The 25,058-nt window shown below is 47.1% G+C and overlaps 1 long non-coding RNA gene across 1 annotated transcript in view; it reads right to left on the reverse strand.

Moving 5' to 3' along the window:
* The window catches only part of LOC310758873, a 536,128-nt gene that overhangs the window by 69,550 nt on the left and 441,520 nt on the right, over window positions 1-25,058 (reverse strand). The window contains exon 2 of the long non-coding RNA XR_014546037.1: window positions 11,138-11,434. This is a non-coding gene — a long non-coding RNA (uncharacterized lncRNA). The remainder of the gene's footprint in view (window positions 1-11,137; window positions 11,435-25,058) is intronic.

Raw genomic sequence — 25,058 nt, forward strand, 5'->3', positions numbered from 1 at the left:
CCACCAACCCATACCCTCCAACGTAACCCAGTGGAAAAAGAGGATGCACGTCTTTCAGGGCTGCTTTCCAGTAGCTTTCCAGGGCATTGGGGAGAAAAATGGCACCCACCACAAACAAAACATTGCCACAGTTGGGCCCTCCAATGTTTGCACTGCCTGCGAGCTTTGTAGTGTATTACACACCAAACACACAATCACACACACAAGAAGAGCTCTGCTGTGGTGGCCAAAGGTCCATTTAGACCAAGGTCCAACACATGGCCCAGGGGCCACATGCGACCCTCAAGGCTGTTTTAGGTGGCCCTCAGCAACATTCAGGACCTCTCAGGTAGCTGGCTTTTTGTTGCTGCTGCTGTGAGGTGTGTGCGAAAACAAACAGCAAAGGCACTTACCGTGTCTCCCTCAACTCCTGAAAGGCCCAAAGGGCCTGTCCTCCCCTCTGCAAATATATTAACAATAACATAATAATCAAAGCAATAATATGTGAGAGAGGTATCCTCCCCCCAAACACACAAACAGGTATGGACAACTAAGTACCTGCACGTATATATTTAAGGCTGCAGCCCTGTACAGTTTGTATTTACCTGGAAGTAAGTCTCAGTGAACTTATCGGTGTTTGCTTAAGAGTAGGCACGTCGAATGTTGACCTGAGCAGGGCTTAATCCCGGGTCAGTGCGCACAGAGTTGTGATCCTGTCCTACGGATCGCAGCCTAGCAACCCGATCCAGCTCATACTTACTCGGGAGTAGGTGCCATTATGTTTAGGAGTGCCTACCCTTAAATCTATTAACTGTGTGCATTCTATAATATTAACCTTATTGCAAACTCTTTAATGGACGATATTGAAATTAAATTCAGTGTGCAGCCTCCGGATTCTGAGTCGGGCAATTGTGGCCCACTTGGTCTGAGAAGTTGGACCTCCCTGATCTAGACCAAGGCTTTGTTCTGACAGCGGCCAGCCAGAGGCCCATGCGAAGCCTGCCAGCGGATCTTGCTGCTCTCCCATTTGTAATTCCCAGCAACTTGTGATCCCCAGCATACTGCCTCCGACAGTGGAAGTAGAATGTGTGCATTTAAGGCATTCCTGGGTAAAGAAAATGGGGCCTAAACTGATGAGAAGGGATCTCTATGGTTGCCACCCACATGTAGTGGAAATCAGCGAAACTGCTCCCACCAACCTACCCCAAAAGCTCTGGAGAACAGCAAAGTTTTGACAAAGCCAATTAGCTAGTCTTACTTCCCTTCTCAGTGGTTTTTTCCCCCCTTCCCATGGACTGTGCAACGACTGGGCTCCAGATGGATTCTATTTGATTTCTACTCAACCCCTCCCTTTAAAAGAAAAGAGAGAACGCTACCAGATGTTTTTTGTATGTTTGTGTTTGACCAGCCATCACACCGCATCGTGAGTCTAAAACAGCGCTTAACGGTCGCTCCCACTGTGTGTTGTGGGAGTATTAATTTTATGATTGACTTCACATACTTTTGTATACTGTAGCTCACTTTTCCGCCCGACAACATGCCTCCAATGAGGCTAACGGAAAGAAGGGAACGAGTAGCACACAATAAACGCAAGATTAATATGCTGTTGCTGCTGTTTTAAGACAGTGGCAGTTGATGAAAGTCTCAGCCTCTCTGCCAAACTCAGCCCCATCATTGGAATGCATACCCAGACCCAACTCATTAGATTAATCCGAAAAACCTCTCCTCCCAGTTCAGTACCGTGGTAGCGATGTTCATAGAATTGCAGAGTTGGAAGGGATACCCAAAACTCATCTAGTCTCATTAGATTAGAGAGCCAGCGTGATGTAGTGGTTAAGAGTGGTGGACTCGTAATCTGGTGAACTGGGTTTGCTTCCCCGCTCCTCCACATGCAGCTGCTGGGTGACCTTGGGCTAGTCACACTTCTCTGAAGTCTCTCAGCCTCACTCACCTCACAGAGTGTTTGTTGTGAGGGAGGAAGGGAAAGGAGATCATTAGCTGCTTTGAGACTCCTTAAGGGGAGTGAAAGGTGGGATATCAAGTCCAAACTCTTCTTCTTCTTCTAGTCCAACCCCCTGCAATGCAGGAATCTCAACTAAAGCATCCATGACAGATGGCCATCCAACCTCTGCTTAGAAACCTCCAAGGAAGGAGAGTCCACCACCTCTCGTGGGAGTCCATTCCACTGTCAAGCAGCTCTTACTGTCAGAAAGTTCTTCCTGATATTTAGTCAGTATCTCCTTTGCTTGGCGTGTTCCCGCCCCCACCAGTGGAAATAATGACACATGACACAATTATTAAGGTTAATGGGATAAATAAGGCCACAACGTTATTGGTTACAGGTGATGAGCGGTGTTGGCTTAGGCATTGGTCCTAACCGACTATATCCAACTTCAGCCCGTCCGCTTGAAGTCCAGGAAGGGTTAACCACCAGTAGGGGGAGTCCTGCTGATGCACATCAACTAGGAACTCCCCCAGGGGTCACCGATTGAGGGCGTGCCTTAGGCCCTCACCTCCCCAGGGGGTGATGCGGCCAGGAATCCCCCCAATCACGCCGGGGCTGGTTCCAGCCGCAGTGCGCATGTTGGGACCATGAAGCCCGCAACCCCACCTCCTCCATAGGACGGAAGTGGCTTTCTCGCATAGTGTCAGGCAGCTGCCAACAGCTCCCACGGCTTGAGCGTTTTAACAACCAGCCTTTATTCGCAGGGAACATCTTGCAACAGGAGCTGGGGTAGGGGACTAGGGGTGTTCCTCAAAGCTCTCAGCACCCTTAACAAAGTACAGTCGTACCTCGGGTTACAGCCGCTTCAGGCTGCGTTTTTTCGGGTTACGGACCGCCGAAACTCAGAAGTACCGGAACGGGTTTCTTCAGGGTTTTGGCAGACGTGCATGCACAGAAGCGCCGAATTGCAACCCGCGCAGACGCGGGTTGCGAACGCTGCGGATTGCAAACGTGCATCCCGCACGGATCACGCTCGCAACCCGAGTGTCCACTGTACAGCTCCCAGAATTCTCTGGGGGAAGAAGCAATAGCTATTTAAAGTGGTATGGTACCGCTTTAGATGTATAATGCAGATGTGGCCTTCATCTTCCATGGTGGAATGGAAGTTTTTGTTAGAGGGGTTTTTTCCTCTGGTGGCAGATGACAGAAACTACGACACCACGAGACCAGTGTAAAACCAAAGCAAATGAAGGTTTTATTACATAACAACAAAGCTTGTGGGTATTTTTCCTTGCAGGCAAAGTTCAAACTGCAACTTTCCCTCCTTTTGTAGCCATGACCAGCTGTACCCAATCTGCCCAAAGCTCACAGAAACAATTCTTAAAAGGTACAAACATCTTTACTGTTTATTTGCAGAATGACTCCCAACAGTTTTCACTCTCACACAGCTACAGTTTCCAACACCTTTAACAAACCGCAGACCCCAGATTCTTTGGGAGAAGCAAAGCTCTTCAGGTGTGTCGCATGTGCTTTAAAAAGCATGCTGTGTGTCTCTGGTAAACGTCTGACCCAGTACACGGACTTCTGAATTAGAGTTGCAGGCAAGGTAGTCTTTAAATGCTCCAAGCCATCCTGCGTTTATAGAATACGATGGGGTTATATGTTGAATTTATTAAGCCTGCTTAAGTGATTTATGGATCTCAGCCTTGCAGGTGCAATCAACAACCCATACAAGCCAGCGCCTTTGCAAATAAAAGATTCTATCCCGCAGAATACAAAGTTTAATCAACATCAGAAATAAAACCCAAGCCATCAATAGCTGCAATTTCTTACCCACTTAAAAAGCATTATTCTAGGGTTATATTTTTCCCTGATTTGTGTTTTTTTTCTTCCTCAGTTTCAGTTTTAAGTGGGGCTATTGGAGGCGACCACGGACATGTTTCGATATGAGTTAATTAGAATTCTTGTATGGTTTTCTTCTGTTAATTATAGCCTAATTTGATTGCTTAATAGCTCTGCTTTTCGTAATGTTTAGCACCTGTTGTAAATTGCACAAGATAAATGGTCTTCCACCTTCTACCCTGTTTACCACCAACTTCTACCTTCTCCCTTTCATACCACGGAGAGGCATTCTCCGTTCTCCTTGCCACCCGCTCAACAAAGACAACTGCTCCTTCGCCGTGGATCCCAGCCAGAAGAAGAAGAAGGTGATTTTCACTTAAATACCCTTTTTTATAATAAAAAAAAAAACAGTAACAACTAAAAAAAGCACACAAAACACCACAACAACAGCAAGGTTTCTTTAAAATAAGAAGAAGAATGAGGAAAATTGCACGTGCCCTAAAAACCACGCCGGCGTTGACCCACAGCAGAAAGCTGACTTTCACTTATGGGTCATCTATTTTACATTCCCTTCTCCCCATGGCGGGGGTATGGAAGGGGGGGTGAGAGCGAAGGAAAGATCACACGTGTGTTGTCGCTGTTGTTGTTTTTCCACTCCTCCTCCTCTTTTACAGGATTATTGGGCCGGAGTGGGAGCCCGAGAGCCATTAATTGATTTCACACACACACACAAACACACACACATGCACATTGTACTATGATACAATTTTTCAAGGCTGCGCATAATTGTATTCTTTCTGCCAGCATTCCGTGTATGGCGTCCTTGTCATGCTGTCATTGAAGGCTGATCCCAACCTTCCGTAATTGGAGATGTTCTACTTTTGGACAAAGGTGTGAGGGGCAGCTCAGGGGACCGGAGCTGACATTTACTTCATCAATTTATTTTTATTGTTCCTCCATTTATGGCCGCTGTAACAGCCCTTTAATAGTTATATCTCCTCCCTGTAGGGTATTCTGGTATTTGAAATTTTTTTTCCCCTAACTCATTTGTTCTCCTAAATAACAGTAAAGTGCATTTCAGGCTAACCTTTTTAGACTTCCCATCTCCTCTCCTCTCTTTGGCTTCTCAAAGCAGTCGCGGCTTTAAACTTTTTACAGCGCTGTCAGCCCGAAAGGCCAATGCCATCGGGTCCGCCTTGCTGCCGGAGGAACCGCGAAACCAGTGCGGGGGCTCGAGGAGATTTTCAGCGGGGCGGCCCCAACCTCCTAGAAAAGCTGCCCCTCATCATTCAAAGCCCGTCATCCTTTTAATGGAGGCAAGGGAAACAGCAAGGTGAGGAGGGAATACAATTAATACAACCACCCAGGCTCCTTTTTTTACAATCTCCAGTCAAAGATAGGACCGTAATTAAATCTTTATGACTGACAGTGTAAGTGACTCGTATAATTCTGGAGTTTTGTGTCCTTCCATACTGCCCTTACGCAAAGAAGCAAATAGCGAAATCTGCAACTTTCTCGATACGGTACTGCACAGCATCTCAAGCTGCGGTCCCCTGAGCACTGCCAGTACACAAGTACCATTCAGGTGATCGGCAGAAAGGTTGCCGAATGCTCGTAAATATCTGTACCTGCGCCTGAATTATTCTTCCGATGACCAAGGTTGGGACCATTTTAACAAGGGTCAGATTTATCAGGCACCCTTAAAAAGCTCTAGCTAGGAGCCCATGATTTTCATAATATGGAGCTTCTGCTGAAAATAGAATCCATTGACAGATAGATAGGTAAAGGTAAAGGGATCCCCGACCATTAGGTCCAGTCGTGGCCGACTCTGGGGTTGCGGCGCTCATTTCGCTTTATTGGCCGAGGGAGCCAGCGTACAGCTTCCGGGTCATGTGGCCAGCATGACTAAGCCACTTCTGGTGAACCAGAGCAGCGCACGGAAATGCCGTTTACCTTCCCACCGGAGTGGTACCTATTTATCTACTTGCACTTTGAGGTGCTTTCAAACTGCTAGGTTGGCATAGATACACCCTAAAAACTCCCATTGATAAGGGTTAGCTATGGCTGTTCCTGGCAGAGGTGGATTGCGATTGGTTTGGCAACACTAGGCCCTGGTGTCTCGGGACGCCACAACTATGATTTACAATGGAGTGCTAGAGCCAGGGGGGGAGGCGCCACTGAAATTTGAGGCCCCCAAGGCCCACCACTGTTCCTGGATTGGGACAGTTTATCCATTGGTAGCCTCAAGGTTGGATTAAAGGTAAAAGAACCCCTGACCATTAAGTCCAGTCGCGGACGACTCTGGGATTGCGGCGCTCATCTCGCTCTATGGGCCGAGGGAGCCGGCGTTTATCCGCAGACAACTTCCGGGTCATGTGGCCAGCATGACTAAGCTGCTTCTAGCAAACCAGAGCAGCGCACGGAAACGTCCTTTACCTTCCCGCCGGAGCGGTACCTATTAATCTACTTGCACTTTGACGTGCTTTCGAACTGCTAGGTTGGCAGGAGCTGGGACCAAACAACAGGAGCTCACCCCGTCGTGGGGATTCAAACTGCCGACCTTCTGATCAGCAAGTCCTAGGCTCTGTGGTTTAGACCACAGCGCCACCCACGTCCCTTCATGGTTGGATTACCCCATTGCATTCTTGGTCAAGAGGCAGCGGCTACAAGTTTGTCATGGTCTTTAGCTACAATAAGCTTACGAACTGAACTGAAGTGAACAAATAAATTTGGTCCATTTATTTGAATTGGTACTACCAACAATGGAACTCTCACTTTTGTGGTGGGGAGACACCAATCAGAAGCAAACATATGGCAACAAACTTTGTGGGTGTGCAGAACTTGGGATATCTTGACATTCACCCTTCCCCTTCCCCACGCTCTCTCTCATTTTATGAAAGATGCCCTCCTTGTGTGTTACACTTTTTAAATAATACAGTGGTGCCTCGGGTTAAGAACTTAATTCCTTCTAGAGGTCCATTCTTAACCTGAAACTGTTCTTAACCTGAGGTACCACCTTAGCTAATGGGGCCTCCTGCTGCTGCTGCCGCGCGATTTCTGTTCTCATCCTGAAGCAAAGTTCTTAACCCGCGGTACTATTTCTGGGTTAGCGGAGTCTGTAACCCGAAGCGCATGTAACCCGAGGTACTGTACAGTAAATGGGTCACTTGATAGTGCTTTTACTGTGCTTTGCTGAAACTTCTTCCAGAGTTTCCTCTCTGTGGGCCACCCCCTAACTCCCCTTTCATTGCCATGTGATTAGTTTGTTCGGGTGTCATGGTGTCCTTTGATGTTTTCGTCCTTGTCTTTCTTCTTTCCTGGAGATGTTCGTTTTCGCCTTCTGCTCCCCTCTGCATTTTTTGAAGAATCCAAAGGAGCCTTTTTACGCCTTCCAACAAGCACACATAAAACGGCCGCACCCTTCCTCTCTCACATCTGACACTCCTTGTAAAACGTGTGGGATTCCTTTCTCCTTCGCTTCGCACGCGCCCCGGACCCTCTCTTGCCTTGTCCTTCCTTTCCCTCCCCTTCCCCCTCTCTCTCTCCTTTCTGTGGGTCACAACCACCGGAGGGTTTTATGTTATGTCTGACATTGTTTGTTGTGCCTCCCACAAGACTTTAAATGCTTCCCAAGATTGAAAGACAGTGGCATAAATGTCAGGGAAATGCCTCTGCAGTGTCAGATCTAATTAGGCGCCTGCGCAGATGGGACAAGCACGGTCCCCATAAAACATTAGGCCTTCTCCCCATCTCTCTCCTCTGCTCATCCCTTCAAAGGCTGACAAAGAGAGACCCTGTTATTGCCGTGGAGACCTTATCACGGAGAGCAAGGGTCCTGAACCCCTGGCCTACCTGGCGGCAAGCTGGCATGTCAAGTCCCCAGTCAAGAGTCAAGCACAGTCCTTCAGAGATCCTGGAGCATCCAAACTGAGCTCCATCAACGTGGGCAGTTGAGCAGACACAGCACCTCAGCTCTGCTGCCCTTTTTATACAAGGTGTGACCAGAAAGTTCGGTGAATGGTCACAGAAATCGGACAGCGAGAAATATTCAAACAGACAATCAGCATCGGAAACCCTCAAAATGCTCACAATTGTGTACAGAGATGAAGCTGTAACTCAAAAGACAGTGTATGAGTGGTTTAAGCTTTTCCGTGAAGGGCGGCAAACCACTGAAGATCTGCCTGGTCTGGCAGACTGTCGATGAGCAGAACGGCGGCAAATGTCGACAGAGTTCATGAGTTATTGATGCGGGATCGGCTTTTTTCCATCCGAATTATGGCGGAAGAATTGCATATTCCGCGTGAAATCGTTACTGAGGTTACTGAGTTGTCCCACCCTCCATATTCTCCCAATCTGGCCCCACCAGCCTGCTTTAGATCCATATTTCCCAAACTTCCAATAGCCAACACAACCAAGGGATGAGGAGAATCGTGTTGGCTATTGGAAGTTTGGGAAATACGGATCTAAAGCAGGCTTCGTCTATTATCCAGCGCTGTTGGGTGAGCCAAGCTGGTGGGGAGGAAGAAGGGGATCCCAGTGTTAGGAGTTCAGCCTACACTCGAGTAGGACCCTGGCAGAGACACATACCCGACTGGCATGTTCTTCCCCTCCTGGTCGATCGTTCGGGAGCTTCATAACCTTTCTTCAGCCTGAACATCACAGCGACCGATGCCAAAAGACACCGGCACACTTAGGGATCCACAGAGTTTGCGCACCTTGCGTGACAGACCTCAGCAACTCGCATTTTGGCTAATCTACTTTATTTACATATAAACACACACGGAGCACTGCAACATGGCTCCCTCTCTCCCTAGCATCAGACAGCAAAGAGAAAAAGAACAAAGGACAATAGTCCCACTTCACAGAACACAAGCATCCTGTCAGCGTCACTTCCCACTCTGTGGAGTCAAAACATATACCGTCATGTGATAGACAACAATCCCATGACTGCAATCATGGAGCAGGAATTCTAACACCCAGCAAGGGGGGTCATCCTGTTTGGCCAAAGGCCCATCTAGTCCAGCATCTTGCTCTCACAGCAGCCAACCAGATGCCTCCTGGAGGCCTACAAGCAGGACCCGAGTACAAGAACCTTCCCCCCCGAGATTCCTGCACTGCAGGGGGCTGGAGTAGATGACCCTTGGGATCCCTCCAAACTCTGCAATTTTATGATTCCCAGCAACTGGCATTCAGAAGCATGCTGAAGGTGGGACACAGCCATCATGGCTGGTAGGCATTAATCGCCTGAACCTCCACAGCAAGAGCTTTCCAAACTGTGTATCGCGGCACATTAGTGTGTCAGCTGCAGTGTGTAGGTTTGCCGCTCGGGGCTGGAAAGGGGCTAGTCCAACCTGCGGTTTTCTAGTACAGTGGTACCTCGGGTTAAGAACTTAATTGGTTCTGGAGGTCTGTTCTTAACCTGAAACTGTTCTTAACCTGTGGTACCACTTTAGCCAATATGGTAAAGAGCCAGTGTGGTGTAGTGGTTAAGAGTGGTAGATTCGTAATCTGGGGAACCAGGTTCGCGTCTCCGCTCCTCCACATGCAGCTGCTGGGTTACCTTGGGCTAGTCACACTTCTCTGAAGTCTCTCAGCCCCACTCACCTCACAGAGTGTTTGTTGTGGGGAAGGAAGGGAAAGGAGAATGTTAGCCACTTTGAGACTCCTTCGGGTAGTGATAAAGCGGGATATCAAATCCAAACTCTTCTTCTTCTTCTAATGGGGCCTCCCACTGCCAGAGCACGATTTCTGTTCTCATCCTGAAGCAAAGTTCTTAACCCGAGGTACTATTTCTGGGTTAGCAGAGTTTGTAACCTGAAGCGTCTGTAACCCGAGGTACCACTGTAAAACTGAACTGCTGTGTCACGAAATGATACATGTCTAAAAAGTGTGTCACCGACACGAAAAGTTTGGAAAACTCCGCTCCACGAATTTGTTGAAACTTCTTTTGAAGCCTCCCAAGTTGGTGGCACCCCTCCTGTCTAGTCGTGTTCCTTGAATGACCTAAAGAGTGCTTCCTCTTATGCAGCTACTTAGTCAGTGGTTGAATCCATTTGGGTGGTGGGTCGGGGGGGAGCCAGCACATGAATTGCTGATTTTTGAGAATCCTGAAGAGGCGAATAAAGGCACCTTCCAATAAATGTGGACCTCTTTCTTTAACTATGTCAGCATCCAAAATCAAGACCTTGCTCAATATTCCCAGTGGAGATATTAAACTAAGTAATATGTTTGAATGTTGAATGTGTAACTATATGTCTAGAGACAATGGAGAAAACAAACACCATTGCAGTGGTGCCCCGCAAGACGAATGCCTCGCAAAACGAAAAACGCGCAAGACGAAAGGGTTTTTCGGTTTTTGCGTCGCTTCGCTAGACGATTTTCCCTATGGGCTTGCTTCGCAAGACGAAACATCTTGCGAGTTCTTGCGAGTTTGTTTCCTTTGTTCCTTTGTTTCCTTGTTTTCTTAAAGCCGCTAAGCCGTTAATAGCCGCTAAGCCGCTAAGGCGTTAATAGCCGCTAAGCCGCTAAGCCACTAATAGCCGCTAAGCCGCTAATAGCTGTGCTATTAGCACCGCAAGACGAAGAGACTCGCGGAACGGATTAATTTCGTCTTGTGAGGCACCACTGTAGATGTACAGTGGTACCTCGGGTTAAGTACTTAATTCATTCCAGAGGTCCGTTCTTAACCTGAAACTGTTCTTAACCTGAGGTACCACTTTAGCTAATGGGGCCTCCTGCTGCCACTGCGCCACTGCTGCACAATTTCTGTTCTCATCCTGAAGCAGAGTTCTTAACCCGAGGTATTATTTTGGGGTTAGCGGAGTCTGAAACCTGAAGCGTATGGAACCTGAAGCATATGTAACCCGAGGTACCACTGTACTGCTGGACAAGTGTTTAATGGCTATTGTATCTGTTTAAAAACCAATAACTTTGTGGGGGGGGTAGGAATTCTGAGGAGGACTGTACCATTTCAGACTGCACATGGGTGGTACGCAATTTTCCCGTCTAAAGCAAAAAACCGCAAGTAAAATCTGGGACACCAAAGAGTAGTATTTGTCCTAGATTTCTACCTGCAAGGAGTTTTTGGGGGGTGGGGGGAATGTTGAGGAAGCTTTCTCCAAAATGACCCATACACACACACACACACACACACACACACAGTGGTGCCTTGGGTTACATACGCTTCAGGTTACAGACTCTGCTAACCCAGAAATAGTACCTCGGGTTAAGAACTTTGCTTCAGGATGAGAACAGAAATCGTGCTCCAGCAGCGCAGCGGCAGCTGGAGGCCCCATTGGCTGAAGGTTAAGAACAGCTTCAGGTTAAGAACGGACCTCTGGAACAAATTAAGTACTTAACCCGAGGTACCACTGTATACAGTCGTGCCCCGCAAGACGAATGCCTCGTAAGACGAAAAACTCGCTAGACGAAAGAGTTTTTCGTTTTTCGAGGTGCTTTGCAAGACGAATTTCCCTATGGGCTTGCTTTGCAAGACGAAAACGTCTTGCAAGTTTGTTTCCTTTTTCGTAAAACCGTTAATATCCAGGGTGCATTGCTTGAAGAGGTGCAGTTGCGACTTGACTTCGAGGAGCAACTCATAGCACGCGGTGTGGTAGCCTTTTTTTGAGGTTTTTGAAGACTTTGCTGATTTTTGAAGCTTTTCCAAAACTTCTTTTGCAGCCATTTGGTAAGTTAAACTTTTAAAACTTTTTTGGGGGGGTTTGGATTTTGGGTTGGGGTGTTTGGAATTCAAGGACTTGGTGTTGGGGAGGGGTTTGCAAGAATCTGGAAGCTTGTGTGGTTTTTTTCTGCATTTTTATGATTTTTTGTGACCATTGGGCCACTCTGCTGTTTTTTTAAAAAAAAATTCTGGGTTTGAATTTCTGTGTGGTGGGTGGCTGGGGGAACAGTTGAGGAGGGGTTTGCAAGAATCTGGGAGCTTGTGTGGGGTTTTTTTATTTATTTTTATTTTTGTGTGACCATTGGACCATGTTGTTTTTTTAAAAAAAAAAATCTGGGTTTGAATTTCTGTGTGGTGGGTGGCTGGGGGAACAGTTGAGGAGGGGTTTGCAAGAATCTGGGAGCTTGTGGTTTTTTTTTTTTAATTTTTTTGATTTTCTGTGACCATTGGGTCATGTTGTTTTTTTTAAAAAAAAAATTCTGGGTTTGAATTTCTGTGTGGTGGGTGGCTTGGGGAACAGTTGGGGAGGGGTTTGCAAGAATCTGGAAGCTTGTGTGGGTTTTTTTTTAATTTTTATGATTTTCTGTGACCATTGGGCCATGTTGTTTTTTTTAAAAAAAAAATTCTGGGTTTGAATTTCTGTGTGGTGGGTGGCTGGGGGAACAGTTGGGGAGGGGTTTGCAAGAATCTGGGAGCTTGTGTGGTTTTTTCTGCGTTTTTATGATTTTCTGTGACCATTGGGCCATGTTGTTTTTTTAAAAAAAAATTCTGGGTTTGAATTTCTGTGCGGTGGGTGGCTGGGGGAACAGTTGGGGAGGGGTTTGCAACAGTTGGGGAGGGGTTTACAATTTCTGTGTGGTGGGTGGGTGGCTGGGGGAACAGTTGAGGTTTTTGAAGACTTTGGTGATTTTTGAAGCTTTTCCAAAACTTCTTTTGCAGCCATTTGGTAAGTTAAACTTTTAAAACTTTTTGGGGGGGTTTTGGATTTTGGGTTGGGTGTTTGGAATTCACGGACTTGGTTCTGGGTTTGAATTTCTGTGTGGTGGGTGGCTGGGTGCTTTTGAATTTTTTGGATGTAAAGCACTGATTTTTTATTTATTTTTTTGAGTTTACGAAGGTAGGAGCTGTGCTGCCATGGGACCCAAGAAGACTGCTGCTGCAGAGGCCGGCGAGAGGAAGAAGGAGAAGGTGACGCTGGAAATGAAGAAGGAGATCATCCGGAAGCACGACGGTGGAATGCGTGTGACAGACCTCGCCAGGGAGTACGGGAGGAATCCATCGACCATCGGGACCATCCTGAAGATGAGGGAGAAGATCCTTGCGACTGATGCAGCCAAGGGAGTCACCAGGATCGTGAAGAATCGCCCAGCTGTTCTGGAGGAGGTGGAGAAGTTGCTGCTCATCTGGTTAGAAGAGAAGCAGCGTGCAGGGGACACAGTGACTGAGGCCGTCATTTGTGAGAAGGCCAAGGCCTTGCACGCAGACCTCGTCCGGGAACAGCCAGGAACCTCAGGCGAGCCAGAAGTCTTCAAAGCAAGCAAAGGTTGGTTTGACCGGTTCAAGGCAAGATCTGGAATCCACAGCGTGGTCAGGCATGGAGAGGCTGCCAGTTCTGATGTTCCTGCGGCTAAAGACTTTGCAGCGGAGTTCCTGGAGGTTGTGAAGATGGAGGGCTACATTCCACAGCAGGTCTTCAACTGCGACGAGACTGGGCTGTTTTGGAAGAGGATGCCCAAAAGGACTTTCATCACACAGGAGGAGGCCAAGTTGCCTGGCCACAAGCCCATGAAGGACCGTCTGACCCTGCTCTTCTGTGCCAACGCAAGCGGCAACCTGAAGATCAAGCCCCTGCTGGTGTACCACTCGGAGAACCCACGGGCCTTCAAGAAACACAAGGTCGACAAGGAGCAGCTGAGTGTCATGTGGCGATCCAACAGTAAGGCTTGGGTCACACGTGTGCTGTTTGTGGACTGGGTCAATCTTGCTTTTGGCCCTGCTGTCAAACAGTACCTGCTGGACAACGACCTGCTGCTGAAGGCTTTGCTTCTGATGGACAATGCTCCTGCTCATCCTAAAGGCCTTGAGTTGGACTTGTTGGAGGAGTTCAGCTTCATCAAAATCATGTTCCTGCCGCCTAACACCACGCCACTGCTCCAGCCGATGGATCAGCAGGTCATCGCCAATTTCAAAAAACTCTACACCAAGGAGCTTTTCAGGCGATGCTTCGAGGTGACTGATTGCACCACCATCAACCTGCGGGAATTCTGGAAGGACCACTTCGACATCGTCATCTGCTTGAAGATGATCACCACAGCCTGGAACGGGATCAGCCAGAGAAATTTGAATTGCGCTTGGCGCAGCCTGTGGCCGGACTGTGTGGCACCAAGTGACTCTGATGCACCAGAGTCAACAGTGGTGCAGGACATTGTTGCCTTGGGGAGGACCATGGGCCTGGAGGTCACAGAGGAGGACGTCAGTGAGCTGGTGGAGGAGCACGACCACGAGCTGACCACCCAGGAGCTGGTCGAACTGCAGGCAGAGGCTGCGGAGGAGCAGGCCTCGCTGGAAGAGGAGGAAGCAACTGAGGAACGGCTGTCCTCCAAAGAACTGAGAGACATTTGCATGAAGTGGAAGGATGTGCAGGCTTTTGCACAGCGGCACCACCCTAACAAGCACGTGGCACATGACCTTGGGAACACTTTTGATACGAGGGTCATGTCGCCTTTCAGGGAGGTGCTGAAAAGGCGGATGAAGCAGCAGACCATGGACAGGTTCTTCAGCAAGAAGCAAAGAGTGGAAGAGGAACCTTCTTCGAGTGGTCCCCCAGAGTCTTAGAAAATGTACTGTACACTTCGTTGATTTTTAAATGTTTTTCTGTCATGTTTAGAAACTTAATTTATTGTTCCTTCAATTTTTGAAATGCTCTTTACAGTATGTGTGACTTTAAAGAGCAGTTAATAAACTCTTGTTGTACCAAATTTGGCTTTGTTTGAACTTTTTTTGACCATAGGAACGCATTAATTGATTTTCAATGCATTCCTATGGGATTTCGTGCTTCGCAAGATGAAAAATTTGCTAGATGAAAAAACTCGCAGAACGAATTAATTTTGTCTTGCGAGGCACCACTGTATATACACAGACAATCTGTTTTGTTGAATGCTACAGCCCAGTCCAGCCCAGCCTCTTCTCTTGCTGCTTCTGTGGACCCCATTTTAATCAAAACATTTGATAATGCTGTCATTTTTTAATTACTCCCTGGCTAGTTAGATGAGCATCAATGCAACACGTCCAAAATCCTGTCCATCTGCATGGTCTTTTCAAACTGGTTTTTGGGCAGGCACATACAAGACCAGTTTCTACTCCATGTCTCTTTGTTCAAGCTTCAACCGAGATGAATTATTCAAGGAAGGAAGGAAAACCAGAGTAGATTCTCCATTTGACATATATCCGCAAAGGGGCCAAGCCCTGGGGAACTTTGCTCACTCTAAGTAAACGGGTTTTGCCATCAGGAAAGAAACATAGCTGGGAGATTTAAGTTTCTATCAATGCAAGCTGTCTCGCCAGTTTACACCGATTCTGCCTTCAGTAGAACAGGAGAGCATTCCAAAGGGTTGTGTGACTCGGCCAAGGAGCCAACGAAACAAGATGGCAGGGGCGAAATTTCCCCCAATGTACACATATCCTGTATGCAATATTCTCTAATATACACACTTTTGCAAAGCAGTTTCCCCGAATATAATGTGCTTTGAAATTATATGCATTTCTATGTAAACTTCACCCCAGTATATGCATTTTTGCACACATTACCCGGCTGCAGAATTACACTGTGAAATTTGGAGGAGTGCAGCAGAGTGCTTTAACCTATTCTGATTGTATAAACTTACATTTCTGGTAAACCTCCTGCAAGATAGTGACAATCGGGAGGCCCCCAGGTTTTCCAAAAAACCACTCCAAACTTCCTAGGGTTTCTTTCCCCCCAGCCCCACCTAAGCCCCATAGGACTCAGGCATAGTCCCACAGACAGAGGAGACACAGGCAAGGTGAGCAGCTTTAAACTCAAGGGGCCAGGTCCACATCATTCTCTTCTTCTTTAGCTTGCATGGCGCCATGTTGGAATCAGGCCTCAGTGAAGAGATTTAAAGCAGCCTACAAATGCTTAGTATAGTTACAAAGGCCCGTATAGTTAAAGCTATGGTTTTCCCAGTAGTGATGTATGGAGGTGAGAGCTGGACCATAAAGAAGGCTGATCGCCAAAGAATTGACGCTTTTGAATTATGGTGCTGGAGGAGACTCTTGAGAGTCCCATGGACTGCAAGAAGATCAAACCTCTCCATTCTTAAGAAAATCAACCCTGAGTGCTCATTGGAAGGACAGATCGTGAAGCTGAGGCTCTAATACTTTGGCCACCTCATGAGAAGAGAAGACTCCCTGGAAAAGACCCTGATGTTGGGAAAGATGGAGGGCACAAGGAGAAGGGGACGACAGAGGACGAGATGGTTGGACAGTGTTCTCAAAGCTACCAGCATGAGTTTGACCAAACTGTGGGAGGCAGTGGAAGACAGGAGTGCCTGGCGTGCTCTGGTCCATTGGGTCACGAAGAGTCGGACACGACTAAACGACTAAACAACAACAACAAATGCTTAGTGTATTGGAAAGATAAGTCCAGCACTCTCTCGCTGCCTTCACAGGCCAGCTTACACTCAGAGCAGCTTCCATCAACCAAATTTTGCTCCCTGTTCTTCATTTCAAAAGATTAATTGCTCACATCAGTACTAATCTGCTTCACTGCTCTATGGAAAACACAGAATATATCTATAGCTTTGGGAAGGCCTTGTCACGAGAAGACTTGAAACTTAGGGAAACAAAATAATTGCATTTCTCTGGCTTTTGGTGTGAGGGTCTGGCGGGGGGTGGGGAGTACTGATTAATCTTAAGCCCAGCCTGTCAGAAATCAATACCATTGTGCGGCAATGTTTTTTTGCACCACAATTATACATTTCTTTCCTCCACAGAGAAAAACTGGGCTCTTTTCCTCCCTCCCTCCCACCCCCACGTTTTCGCCGGTCGTAAATACACAGGCGGATAGAAGCCCCCATGCTGTGCGGGTTTAGAATGACCCCCCGACGCTGTAATTCAAGGTTTGGCTACTGTAGCAATGTAAAGGCACTATTTTGTTCATGTAAATGAGGTGGTTCCACGCTAGAAAGGAGCCTTAAATACAAAAGCGGAACCCGTTGAAAACCGTGCTTATGTTTTCTATCTCCTTCTATCTCCCTGTTTTATTTATCTCAGTGTGGTGGTTGGTTTTCATCCTGTCCTTCCTTTCACAGAGGGCCCCGGCAATTTGCAGAATTTAAAGCAAAATGCATTTCCGTAAAAATGAGATGCAGGGGATTCGGGAACGGCAGCGTCAAAATCTCCCACTCTGCCACCCAAAGTTGACAATGCAATGCTCTGATTTTATCCCTGTTCCATATTCAGACGACAAGTGCTGGGCTCAATGGGACATTGGCTAACCCATCTCTTTGAACACACTCTAGACTAGGGTTGGGGAGAAAGTAGATGCAGTTTGCACTGAAAGGTGAAACGATCCAATTTGCAGTTTGCAAAAAAAACCAAAAAAGCACACGCAAACTGAAGTACAGTCACCCTTTCAAATCCACACTTCCCAGAATTCTGTAAGGAAATGCGTAACAAAAGCACATGTACTAAGGTGACGTCCATAAAAATGCATATATTTGTGAATTTGTCGTTGTTTAGTCGTTTAGTCGTTTAGTCGTGTCCGACTCTTTGTGACCCCATGGACCAGAGCACGCCAGGCACTCCTGTCTTCCACTGCCTCCCGCAGTTTGGTCAAACTCATGCTGGTAGCTTCAAGAACACTATCCAGCCATCTCGTCCTCTGTCGTCCCCTTCTCCTTGTGCCCTCCATCTTTCCCAACATCAGGGTCTTTTCCAGGGAGTCTTCTCTTCCCATGAGGTGGCCAAAGTATTGGAGCCTCAGTTTCAGGATCTGTCCTTCCAGTGAGCACTCAGGACTGATTTCCTTAAGAATGGAGAGGTTTGATCTTCTTGCAGTCCATGGGACTCTCAAGAGTCTCCTCCAGTACCAGAATTAAAAAGCATCAATTCTTCGGTGATCAGCCTTCTTTATGGTCCAGCTCTCACTTCCATACATCACTACTGGGAAAACCATAGCTTTAACTATACAAACCGTTCAATAAAATGTAAATGCAGCAAATGTGTATATACAGTATTAGGTAAAACCGCATGCCAAAAAACTGCCTATTAGTAGATAACCGTACTAAAATGCTGGTCATTTTTTTCCCTGGCGGATATTAAAAATAAAATGCAGATTGATGTAAAGAACCAAACTCACGACTGGGGAAAATGAGAAATTAGGAGAAACAAAAACTGGCAAGTTCTCTCTCTCTCTCTCTCTCTCTCTCTCTCTCTCTCACACACACACACACACACACACACACACGTCTGTGCTACTAGCTGCCAATAAATTTATGGGTTCGGTACAAAGTGACATTTTTTATCTTTAAAGCCCTATATGGCTTAGGACCCCAATACCTAAAGAGCCACCTGGACACTGTGATAATCATCTGACGCCATTTTCTGTGTCCCAGCCAAAGGACCACCACCTCCGGGGCATCTTCGAAATGCTCTCTCTAGAGAGCATCATGGGTACCACCTTCACTTTTGACACCATATGGGCAGCTTTAATGATCTTGTGTTACAGTTACTCAATTTGGGCTCCGGTGTCTGGGTTTGGTTTTTTTAAAAACCATTATTGCTGTACTGATCTCGTGCAATGATTTAATGCGGTTTCATTGTATGCAAGAGAGGCTTTTGGGTTTTGTTTCAGTGTAAAGCGACACAGAAGTCCAGCAATTTGGAGTCCAGATTTTGGAGAGTTAAAGAGTCACACACTTGTGCAGTGCTGAACACTCCCTTTGCCCAGAGCCAGAGTCAGCCGACAGCCATTTAAACTACCCACAATGCCCTAGAGGTAAGTGTCACTTGGGGGCCTTGTGGGAAATGTAAACAGCGTCACATAAATCCACAAGAGGTACTCTCTGTTAGACCAACAATACAGAGAAAATAATTGTGGCCATATGCACCAGCTCGGGGGGGAGGCTCTTTGGGCCCCCTCAATCTTTTTTTGAGGGGACTGGGGGGCCAATTAGGGACTGAATAGGGAGCTGGGTGCACATTAGGCTCCCCAATGTTCTTCAGAAGGTGGGGGCTCTGATTGTGACCTACCAAACGGGTGTTGTACAGGTGACTAAGCATAGCTGTCAACATTTCCCTTTTTTAAAGGGAAATTCTCTTATTCTGAATAAGATTCCTCACAAGAAAAGGGAAAAGTTGACAGCTATGTGACTAAGTGAATGCATGGAATGCTTTAATAAAAATTATTATTATTATTATTATTATTATTATTATTATTATTATTATTAATTATTATTATTTTATTGGTACCCTACCCATCTGGAAGCCACTCCAGCCTGTACAAAAGCATAGAACATTAAAAACACTGAACCACTGCATCAATTCTAAGGATCATTTTTTAAAAATTGCAGCCCGTGTTTCTTTCAGATGTGTTGTTTTTGCTGTTGATCCTGATGTCGGGTAGCATTGCCAAAGCCACTGTTTTTCTGCAACCCCTCTGAGTACTCAGGCAGACAATGGGATGTTGTGGTTACTCCAGGACCCGGAAGACCAGAATTCACACCCCAACTCAGCCATGAAGATCACTGGGGTGACCCTGAGCCAGTCACTGTCTTCTAGCAAAGCCTATCTTGTTGTGGGGGTGTGGTGGGATTGGGGGAACACCACACAGATTGCATAAGAAAATTAAAACGCATCGCCTTAATCATTCCTCTAACCCTAATAGCTTTCCTGTGCCCTCTGATATTCCCCTTTGAGGTCTTTGAGTCTGCACAGAGATAGCAAGATCTGCAAATGGCCCCTTTTACGCTGGCAATGGGAGTGCCCCACACCGTGACGTCACAAAGCGAGGCATAGTTTTGTCCCACACCCCCGGCCATCTTTCACCCCAGCGGATTCGCTTTTCTTTTCTTTTCTTTTTTCTTCTCCACAGACAAATTGATTTGCAAAGGTCCAGGCCTGCCAGCAAGGCCTGCTCTGCATACAGAACACTCCCTTGTGACACGATAATCATATAAAAAAGGGGGGCAGGGAAGAGGGGGGTGGACCTGGCCTGGCAAACAGAGCAGCCCAGCAGGACGTGGCCGGCTGAAAGTCCAAACTCCGCACAGACACACCTCGCCCCAGCCTGATTTGAAAGGTCACTCTGTGTCTGGGAAAACGGTCTCACGGTATAGTCCCTTTTATCAGAGGTCATTATTGCTGTTTTTCTTCCTGGTTGTACCCTTGCACGCAGGCAGAGGTCGGGAGAGGGTGGGGTTGTGCCAGTTATCGTACAGGATTCCTCTCTCATGGTCCATTTCTTCAGCATCCAACTTCCCCAGGCCTCCTTCACTGCATGCAGAAAGGGAAGCAAAACCATGTTTTGTTCCTTTTGATTGTTTTCCTTCCCTAAGGATTTGCATTGCTTTTTGCTGCTCCTCTCTCCTGCCTGAACCCACCAGAATAACATCTACTACAGGAGGGGTGAGGAGCTGAGGAATTGAATGTGGCCCCCAGTCTCCCCTACCTGGCCCTTGGGATTCTGTCCAGGCCACGCCTGCTCTCCACAGGCCACGCCTCTCCCTGGCCCTGCTCTTGGTCCACCTGAAGTGCTTTTGCCCAGGTGAATTGTTCTCTCGAATATAAGAACCTAGGAAGCTGCCTTATACGGAATCAGATCATTGGCGCCCAACCATCTAACCATCACACGACACCTGCTAGCAGCCACGGGGCAGCAAGCAGAGAAGTATTCGGAGCCAGCCCGGGGTCAGAGTCCAAGCAAGCAGAGCCCACAACAAAGGGCCAGGCAAGAGGCCAAATCAGAGCAGTTCGGGTTTGGCCCAGGGAGGAGATCTGATAGCAGAGCTGGCACACAGGCAGGCATGTATATCCTACCTTTTCCCCAAAAGGAAATCAAAGTGGCATACATGGTCTCCTCCTCATTTCCACAACAATCCTGTGAGGTAGGTTAGACTGACAAGTAGTGACTGGCCAAAGGTCCTCTAGTGAGCTTCATGGGTGAGCAGGGATTTGAACCCTGGTCTGACACTCTAACCACTGCACTGCCCCTCTTCCACAGCAACTGGCTCTCTGTCTGTCTGTCTGTCTATCCATCTATCTATCTATTTATCTATCTATCATCATCTATCTATCATCTGTCTATCTATCTATCTGTATCTATCATCTATCTATCTACTATATCTATCATCTATCTATCTATCATCTATATATCATCTTTGTATAAAATAAAGTTGTTTTGATGCTGTAAGAATCTGCTGAGCTCGTACTGAAAAGATCTGCTAGGGACTCTTCTGAAAAAACCACCTTTGTTGGTTCTTCAGAGCACACCTCATCTGGATCCCAGCGCAGGGTTTTGCTCCTTTGCAATGTCTTCAGCACCTCTCGACGTATATTGATTGCGCTCTCATTAAAACGGCGAGACTATAAATAAAAAGCCAAAGACGAGAGACAGAGGCCAGTCAAGAGGAACAGTTCTTCACATGCAGAGAAAGGTAATCTGCAAAAAAAGGAGGTGCGCACAGACACACACACACAAAGATAGAGAGAAGGGAAACGAAAATAACAAGGTAGAAGTGAAACTCCTTTTTTTTCAGAAGCCTTTTGTTCCTGAGTTTATTGTCAAACATACACAGCTATTGACGCAGATGTAAAGCCCATTGGGTTAGTGGGGCTTACGCCTCAGTAAGAGCACAGCGGATTGTGGTTCGAAAAGGTACAAGGCCGTCCTGCGTAAGTTGCACGAGAGGAAGTGGAATGTGACGGCCCACCGACCACGCGTGACGGACCGCCATGGGCCGGATAAACCTCCTGCCTTGCTTTCCTCCAGGGACTACAAAACCGGTTTGGGCTGAGGGGCCAGAGGGTGGGAGGGGTTGCATCAAGCACCTGGTGTTTGTAGCTGCATTCACCTTGCATAGCCTAAAGAGCCGGTGTGGTGTGATGGTTGGAGTGCTGGACCTATGACCTGGGAGGCCAGGGTTCAAATCCCCACTCGACCCATAAAGTTCACTGGGTGACCTTGCGCCAGTTTCTCTCGGCTGGACCTACTTCACAGGGTTCTTGTGAGGATGAAATGGTTTCAAGGCAGGGGTCGGGAGCAGGGTCAGCAATAAGCTCACAAGGTGTCAATGAAGTTAACTCTTTGTATATCTGAAGGAGCGTCTCCACCCCCATCGTTCTACCCGGACACTGAGGTCCAGTGCCGAGGGCCTTCTAACAGTTCCCTCACTGCGAGAAGCCAAATTACAGGGAACCAGGCAGAGGGTCTTCTTGGTAGTGGCACCCGCCCTGTGGAACGCCCTCCCACCAGATATCAAAGAGAACAACAACTACCAGAATTCTAGATGACATCTGAATGCAGCCCTGTTTCGGGAATCTTTTAATGTTTGAGGCATTACTGTATTTTAATATTGTGTTGGAAGGTACCCAGAGTGGCTGGGGAAACCCAGCCAGATGGGCGGGGTATAAATAATAAATTATTATTATTATAAATTATTATTGCTCAAAGAAACAAAACAGCTGAGGCCTAGTGAGTGCAGCAACATCTTCCCAGTAGATCTTGCCTCAATGAGGCAGCTGCGAGGACTGAAGGTCCTGTTCTTCCCACAGCTCTCTAAGGCCTCTCCTCCCCCAGTTCCTTCACAAGCAACCTGAGACTTCACCACTTGGTCCGTCTCTGCTCTGCCCTCTTCATACCTCTGCAGGTTCTAGGAGACCAAGTGGGAGGGGGGGCATACCTCCTGACTTCTTCAGCAGCCTGCCTCATCTCTGCTGTTTGCCAGGGAGTAGCATCACTTCCCTTTTTTTGCTGGCAGCATTAAAAAAAAACCTGCTAAGATGGGCCTCCTTGGGTAAACATGTCAACCTTTGGTGAGTTACAACTAGGCTGGCCAGTGATCTCATCTCTTCATCCTTGGCTTGTGAGTGTCAAGATTTTTTTTCATAGAATCATAGAGTTGGAAGAGACCACAAGGGCCATCGAGTCCAACCCCCTGCCAAGCAGGAAACACTATCAGAGCACTCCTGACATATGGTTGTCAAGCCTCTGCTTAAAGACCTCCAAAGAAGGAGACTCCACCACATTCCTTGGCAGCAAATTCCACTGTCGAACAGCTCTTACTGTCAGGAAGTTCTTCCTAATGTTTAAGTGGAATCTTCTTTCTTGTAGTTTGGAACCATTGCTCCGTGTCCGCTTCTCTGGAGCAGCAGAAAACAACCTTTCTCCCTCCTCTGTGTGACATCCTTTTATATATTTGAACATGGCTATCATATCACCCCTTAACCTCCTCTTCTCCAGGCTAAACATGCCCAGCTCCCTTAGCCGTTCCTCATAAGGCATTGTTTCCAGGCCTTTGACCATTTTGGTTGCCCTCCTCTGGACACGTTCCAGTTTGTCAGTGTCCTTCTTGAACTGTGGTGCCCAGAACTGGACACAGTACTCCAGGTGAGGTCTGACCAGAGCAGAATACAGTGGCACTATTACTTCCCTTGATCTAGATGCTATACTCCTATTGATGCAGCCCAGAATTGCATTGGCTTTTTTAGCTGCTGCATCACACTGTTGGCTCATGTCAAGTTTGTGGTCAACCAAGACTCCTAGATCCTTTTCACATGTACTGCTCTCAAGCCAGGTGTCACCCATCTTGTATTTGTGCCTCTCATTTCTTTTGCCCAAGTGCAATACTTTACATTTCTCCCTGTTAAAATTCATCTTGTTTGTTTTGGCCCAGTTCTCTAATCTGTCAAGGTCATTTTGAAGTGTGATCCTGTCCTCTGGGGTGTTAGCCACCCCTCCCAGTTTGGTGTCATCTGAAAATTTGATCAGGATGCCCTTGAGTCCATCATCCAAGTCGTTGATAAAGATGTTGAATAAGACCGGGCCCAAGACAGAACCCTGTGGCACCCCACTAGTCACTCTTCTCCAGGATGAAGAGGAACCATTGATGAGCACCCTTTGGGTTCGGTCAGTCAGCCAGTTACAAATCCACTGAGTGGTAGCATAGTCAAGACCGCATTTTACCAGCTTCTTTACAAGAATATCATGGGGCACCTTGTCAAATGCCTTGCTGAAATCAAGGTAGGCTACATCCACTGCGTTCCCTTCATCTACCAGGCTTGTAATTCTGTCAAAAAACGAGATCAGGTTAGTCTGACATGACTTATTTTTCAGAAATCCATGCTGACTATTGGTGATCACAGCATTCCTTTCTAGGTGCTCACAGACTGTTTGCTTAATGATCTGCTCCAGAATCTTCCCTTGGTGTCTTTCCCTTGGTGGGAATGGATTTCTGCTGGACCAATGCAGAGATGCCCTGGAGTTTGGTAGCCACTGGTTTGCTGTGTTAATTTGATGAAGAAGGGCTAAGTAGATAGAGCCACCTAGGTAAAGGTAAAGGACCCCTGGATGGTTAAGTCCAGTCAAAGGTGACTATGGGGTTGCGGTGCTCATCTCGCTTTCAGGTTGAGGGAGTCAGCATTTGCCTACAGACATCTTTCTGGGTCATGTGGCCAGCAGGACTAAACCGCTTCTGGTGCAACAGAATACCGTGATGGAAACCAGAGCGCACAGAAACGCCATTTACCTTCCCGCTGCAGTGGTACCTGTTTATCTACTTGCAGTGGTGTGCTTTCGAACTGCTAGGTTGGCAGGAGCTGGGACAGAGCAACAGGAGCTCACTCAGTCACAGGGATTCAAACCGCCTACCTTCTCATGGGCAAGCCCAAAAGGCTCAGTGATTTAGAGCACCACCTGAGAGATGAGTGCCGCAACTCCATAGTTGCTTTTGACTGGATCCTTGATTTCCTCATGGAAAGGTATCAGCGTTTTAGTGCAAATTTCTCCTAATATATACACATCTCCCCATGTAGTATTAACTAATATGCACACTGTTGCAAGCACTCTCCCCTAGTATAATGTGTTTTCGCTAATATCTGCATTTTTATGCCCATTTCCCCTAATAAATGCATTTTTCAGCCGGGCTGCAAAATTCAGAGAAATGCAAACTCTACATATTGGCTCAAGAAATGTGAATCAAGTAGTAACGCATTGAACAGAATCAGATTTCTCCCCAATCCCTAGCTCACTCAATATGATTAATTAAAACAGTAAGATGAATTAGTTCTCTATCTTACGGATGGCTCATATGACCACAAGCTGTCACTGGGTATCCTCTTCCTTCCACCCCCAAAAACCCACCACTGGATATGGTTGCCAGGATACTCTGCCACCTGGTGACAGATAGAAGAGGAAGGGACTCTCCTCTTGATAGATCACAAATCCAAGTTTTTTGGCCCCCAGGTATTGCCACTTCTGCTCCTTGGAAGCTCCAAGCTGCTGAAAGTATGTGAGAGACGGGAGCATCCAAATATCAGAAACTGCCTGTAAAATCCACCTAGCTCATTATTGTCCACACTGACTTTCAGCAGCTC

The sequence above is a fragment of the Podarcis filfolensis genome, assembly GCF_964270895.1.
Source record: "Podarcis filfolensis genome assembly, chromosome: 3".
Lineage (NCBI taxonomy): Eukaryota > Metazoa > Chordata > Lepidosauria > Squamata > Lacertidae > Podarcis > Podarcis filfolensis.